This window comes from Rhipicephalus microplus, chromosome 9 (genome assembly GCF_043290135.1).
Source record: "Rhipicephalus microplus isolate Deutch F79 chromosome 9, USDA_Rmic, whole genome shotgun sequence".
Lineage (NCBI taxonomy): Eukaryota > Metazoa > Arthropoda > Arachnida > Ixodida > Ixodidae > Rhipicephalus > Rhipicephalus microplus.
The window spans coordinates 26,921,053-26,926,950 of record NC_134708.1 but is presented as its reverse complement, the minus strand read 5'-3'; the positions used below and the strand labels follow the sequence as shown (position 1 = coordinate 26,926,950).

The following is a 5,898-nucleotide window of genomic DNA, read 5'->3' as shown; positions in this document are numbered from 1 at the left end:
CTTGTCTCTTCTCTCTGAGGCAAATCGAGGGCAGTCACACACAAAAGGTGTTCGGTATTTTCGTCGGTGCCGCAAATATGGTATGCCGCGCTGTCAGTCTTCGATTAGCGTGGGACAAGAACGGAAGGGACGACGACAAGCGTTACTTTCAACTCGGCTTTTCTGTGAATAGGAGATGTGTATGAATGCAGGCTTTGGTTGCAGTGGCAAACAGAATGAAGACTAAAGGCAGACGTGTGTCAGTCATGCATCAACAAAAAGAACAGCGTCTGTATGAAAATGAAAAGTGAACAAAAACAAAAGAAAAAACGCCCACCAAAACTTCGAAAATAACCCGGCCGATGTCACGGCATGCGTGCACCCACACGAAATTTTAGACTGGCGTTGTAATTCATATTTAAAGTGTTAGGTTTCCCCGCTTTGGCTGTGCGCTTGACAGGGCTCGAAAGCACTGCAATATGCAGTCGCTGTATTTGAATGAGTTTCATACGCATAGGCGCACGTATGGCGGAGGGGCAGGGAAGGGGGAGGGGGTACGTTGTCATCCATGAGTGGAGCGCAGTGTCAGTCCTACATGCTGATATAATAGGCGAGGGGGGGGGGTGTCACTGTGACTCGGGGTGAGGGGTGAGAAATGAGCCCCAGCATTGACATAACAGGGGAGGGGGTGCTGCGACAAACCATCGCCCCCCCCCTCGCCCTATTGGAGTGCATATTATTGAACAGTCGTATTTTCGATTATTGCGTAACGATGCTCGTGTTGTTGTTTCTATAATGTCAGCAATAAGTCTACGAAATATATGAATCATTACTAAGAAAAAACAAATGAAGCAGGCTCTTCGCATGTGTGGAACTCCTGAAAGGTTATTATCTAGCCAGAAAAGTCTAGTTGTGCTAAGCACGTCCCTAACTGCAATTGAAAAGCGGTCATGTTCTCTACCTGCACTGTGACTGCGATTAAACTTATTGTACTTCTGTACCGATTTATCTCTATTCGGGTGAAATCGACATTTCGAAATATGTGTAAAATATTCGAAAAAATACGAGTGGTTACTTGAACCAATAATCAAATTCAATTCGCTTTGATTTTATTGCATTAGATTCCAATTTTGCCTATACTGAGGTCGATTTGAAGCCGACTGAATCGAATTTCATTCTATATTCGAAACGTTGAAAATATTGAAAATATTGAAAATATCGCACGCACACTAATGATAACGCAACTGCACAGCAACTGCGCAGTACGGACATCAGACGGCGAAATTTAAAACAAGTGCCATTTGAATAGACGTGCTCTGTTATTGTCTTTCATCTTATACGTCCCTATCGCATTGCGTCTTCTTAGAAACGTACACGTGCACCATTGAACACGTGTTCAAAAACAAGCGTTGGATGACGCTGCTTTTGGCATTTGACATTTTTAATTAGCATGCAAAGGAAAACAAGCCTAGCAAATCGCAATTTATCTTCTCTTCATAACAATATAGGAGCCTGACCCGTAAAATATCTACTAAATTAAGAAGCTTCATGAGGCGAACATGCTTTCTATGTAACTGGCAGAGTTGACGGAAGTGCGATCAGTTGTAAAAGTAAGTGCCTGACTGGAATTGAAAATCGAAAAATTGTTTCTTTAAAAATAGAGAGGTGAGGGCGGGGGTGTAATGAAAAGAACCGCACACATGAGCTAAAACCCGGGACCTAGCATCAATAGTATACTTAGTGGAGAAGCGAAAGTGAAGTTAATAGCTAATGTGATAACATTACATGCATTTATTTGGCATAGCTAAGGGGATGTGGGAAGTTCAAATGGACCCCCCCCCCCAAATGTTTCAGATTTTCAGCTGCTCACACACACACACAAACACACACACACACACACACACACACACACACGCACGCACGCACGCACGCAGACACATTTTCTGTGCAAGCTTTGCTTTGATTTACAACATCCGAAATATCTCATGTGACTGTGCTGCATAATCTAATTCCTCAGATAATTTTGGTCCACCAAGTATTGCATCGATGACAAGAAAAGGCATACATTGATATTCAATTGTATTATCACCCTTGGGTCATCTAGAGGGCCCACTATGCGGCAATCAAGCTTAGCCCGCCCGTTTCAACTTGAGAGAAGCCCACTGCGCGGTATATAGTCGCGTTTCTCGAGACTACGAGTAAAGTTCATCCATCCATCCATGGGTTCTTCGGGAGCTGATAGGTCTCGATATATACGCTTCTGACGTCTGTGCCCGCGTGCTTTCGACAATTGCTTGACACAGAAAAAAAAGCTCATAAATTTACAGATTATATCACTTACGTCAGCAACTGACGTATGCTGCGATACCCTCACATGCAGGAAGATATTTCTCGAATCTAACTTGCTGCGGTATGAAAAAAAAAATTTTCCTCGAATTTATTACATAGTTACATATCGTGGAGCAGAAATGATTCATGCGTTCGTCGAGGACACCTTTCTTTATTTTGTTAAAAAAAAAACTAAAATAAAACCGTCTTCTAACCGCCTCCACGCCCTTTCCTTGGTGTTGTTCTGTGGAAAACACCGCGATCTCGCTTGAAGCGTGGCACATATGCTGCGACACATGCTCGAAGCTGTCGCGCTGGATCAACTGGTTCTGAAATTTATCGCTCCCACTCTACAGGTACCTCGCATTCTTTCGCAATCTCGAATGAAACGGGGCCCCCCGCCACGGTGGTCTGGCGGCAATGGCACTCGACTGCAGCCCCGGAGGTCGCGGGATCGAATCCCGGCCACAGCGGCTGCGTTTTCGATACAGGCGGAAATGTTCGACGCCCGTGTGCTTTGTACTTAGGTGCACGCCGAAATTTCCGGAGCCTTTCACTACGGCGTCTGCCAAATCCACATCGCGGTTTTGGGACGTCAAACCCCACATAACAATATTATCAAATGACATGCATTATCAATATTTCATGTCACAGATTGGCCAATAAGCATTGATTTCTACCCTTTCCCTAAAAAGGCAGCTAAGTTCACCATTGTTTTAGTATTTTAACATCAGCATGCATGTTGTATTGGGAGCTTTCGCTGTTTGAAGCTGTTAAAAAAGGAAGCCACTACGATGAAACATTCGGCAACAGAATCGAGGCCCAGACAGTCATCGGCTCAACATGTTATCTCCACGTCTGATCGCTTCGTCTTTTAACAGGGAAGCTCGCGAGCAATTCGTTTCGCGTGAGACGATGGCAGAAAACTGTCATCAACATCATCATCATCACAAACTAGTATGTGCCGCAGAAATCGGGCAAATCTCGCTACTAAAAATGAAGAATGCGACAGTTAGCTCAAGAAATGGCAGCGAAATTTAAGCGACGGTGGCGAGTCGAAGACCACGAGTACGTAACCCGGAGTGCTAGGGAACAGAAAGGTAACACAGGCCGTGAAAAGACCCCGAAACGATGTAACGGCTTACGCCAACGACGACACATCCGTATATCAACAAAGTGGCTGATTAGTTGGTTTAGCGTACTTAAGGTTTGACAGCACGAAAAAAATACACGGCGGACAGAAAAACGATGGGACAAGCGCTGACTTCCAACTAAAATTTTATTGACAAGAAGGCTGTTAATATACTCGACTGAACAGAAAAAAGAGGGGAAAATAGACATAGGTAAAGCATCGACAGTCACTGAGCCTGCTACGCCGACCCTCACACTTAAAAAAAAAACATAGCTCTCTTTCTGACAAAGCAACTGATATGGCTAGCTTACGCATGCGTGCGCTCCTTTCAAGTGCCATCTGAGCAGCCTCATAGATTATACGCTCGTGTTCTTCTTTAATCTTGCCGAGAAATGGTGTCTTTTCGAACAGCGGTGCACCCAAACGTGCTCCCGTGTTGCGCCAGGAACCATCTTTGCCATTACGAAGGACGGGACAGCGCTTGTACCGTCCTTTTCCTATCCGCCGTGTAATTCTTCGCGTCGTTAAACCTTAAGTAAACAGCCGTAGATCTATGAGGGGTGTGAACGCCATGGTTTCAGAGCGAGTTTCTGCCTCTGGGCGTTTGGACACTCGTATCGTGCATCTGACTGTTTGTGGTTGCCCCGCCGCGGTGGTCTATAGTGGCTAAGGTATACTCGGCTGCGGACCCGCAGGTCGCGGGATCGAATCCCGGCTGCGGCGGCTGCATTTCCAATGGAGGAGGAAATGTTGTAGGTCCGTGTGCTCAGACTTGGGTGCACGTTAGAAAACCTCAGGTGGTTGAAATTCCCGGAGCCCTCCACTACGGTGTCTCTCATAATGATATGGTTGTGTTGGGACGTTAGAGCCCACAAATAAATAAATCAAATTAATGAATGTTCGTGGTTTAAATCGAACCTCTCAGCGCTAAGAATGAACGTAAAAACAACCTGGAATCACCTAGCTTGACCTAACGTCAACCTATAGCGGCTACCTAGAAACTGCATCACTGAACTAAGGGCTACAAACAACCATGTTACCCTTCACGATCCCCCATCTTCGCTATCTCAACCCTTGCGCACGCGCGACTTAACGCCAGCTTATCCTTTTCTTTTGTACAAAAGTGGGCAATGGAGTCGTGTGTAGTGGCACCTATAGCTGTTTCCTGTATACGTCGGTCCGAGAACATGAAAGCCCCGACTAGAACTGCTTTAGTGTTGAAAGAAACAAGATAGTGGCTTCCCAAAGTGTTCACTTGCGTATACGTTACCCGTGTTAGGTGCTGCTTTCTTTCATGTATCTTTTCTCGAACCCACAGCTTAAACGTTTAAGTTTCTCGAAAAAAGACGCTTGCTGCACAGCAAGTGTCCTTATATATATATATATATATATATATATATATATATATATATATATATATATATATATATATATATATATATATATATATATATATGGGGAAAAAGTGTATATCTAAGGGCTCGTTTTTCCGTGTTTTGACACAATAACAATGAGATCTAACAGACAATGATGCCAAGGAATATATAGGGGAAGTTATTAGAACCAATGTAATGTAAGTAGGAAGAAAGAAAAGTGGGTAAAAATATTACTTGCCATGAGCAGGAATCGAACGTACGACCTTCGAATTAAGCGTTCGATGCTCTAACCACTGAGCTATCACGGCGGCTATCCCCCCAGCCACTTTATTGGGTTTATATGCGAATTTAAACGTGGGAGTGTCAGTCAGCGCTAGGTTAGGTAGTATACGGGAGACTATAGGTCAGCTGCCCACTCGTAATAAGTTCACGTCCTACGTGACGTAACACATGCTCGTAAAAGAGTGTTCCACACTCACCGCCATGGCTACAGATGGCGCTGACTGACACTCCCACGTTTATACATAAACATGGGGTCATTAAGGGTAACTAACTGGATTCCAAGAGAAGGGAAGCGGGTTAGGGGGAGACAGAAGGTTAGGTGGGCAGATGAGAATAAGAAGTTTGCGGGTATTAATTGGCAGCAGCAAGCACAGGACCGGGTTAACTGGCGGAACATGGGAGAGGCCTTTGTCCTGCAGTGGACGTAGTCAGGCTGATGATAATATATATATATATATATATATATATATATATATATATATATATATATATATGTGTGTGTGTGTGTGTGTGTGTGTGTGTGTGTGTGTGTGTACGCCTTTCAGACATTCAGCATCACGTGACAGCAGTATTTCGCGCAACTCACACTCTTTGTCTTGTGTATTCGTAAACACCGGGGCGTGTTCGTACAGTCCGAATACGGCACTGGATCTTGTTCCCTCAGTTTGGGGTATACGGTACACACGGACACACTACTCGTCTGCGCGCACATTGCACCAGCGCCGTCGTCATGTACGCGCCGGGGTTCGTAAACACCGCTATCACGTGGGCACTTGTGTGGGCATAGGCACGTAGCGTAAG

General features: G+C 44.8%; 1 non-coding gene across 1 annotated transcript; it reads right to left on the bottom strand.

Annotated features, from left to right (window-relative positions):
- Positions 1–5,050: 5,050 nt before the first annotated feature.
- TRNAK-CUU (transfer RNA lysine (anticodon CUU)) lies at positions 5,051–5,123 on the bottom strand. Its single transcript has one exon. It is a non-coding gene; the product is annotated as a tRNA-Lys (tRNA).
- Between the last annotated feature and the right edge of the window lie 775 nt (positions 5,124–5,898).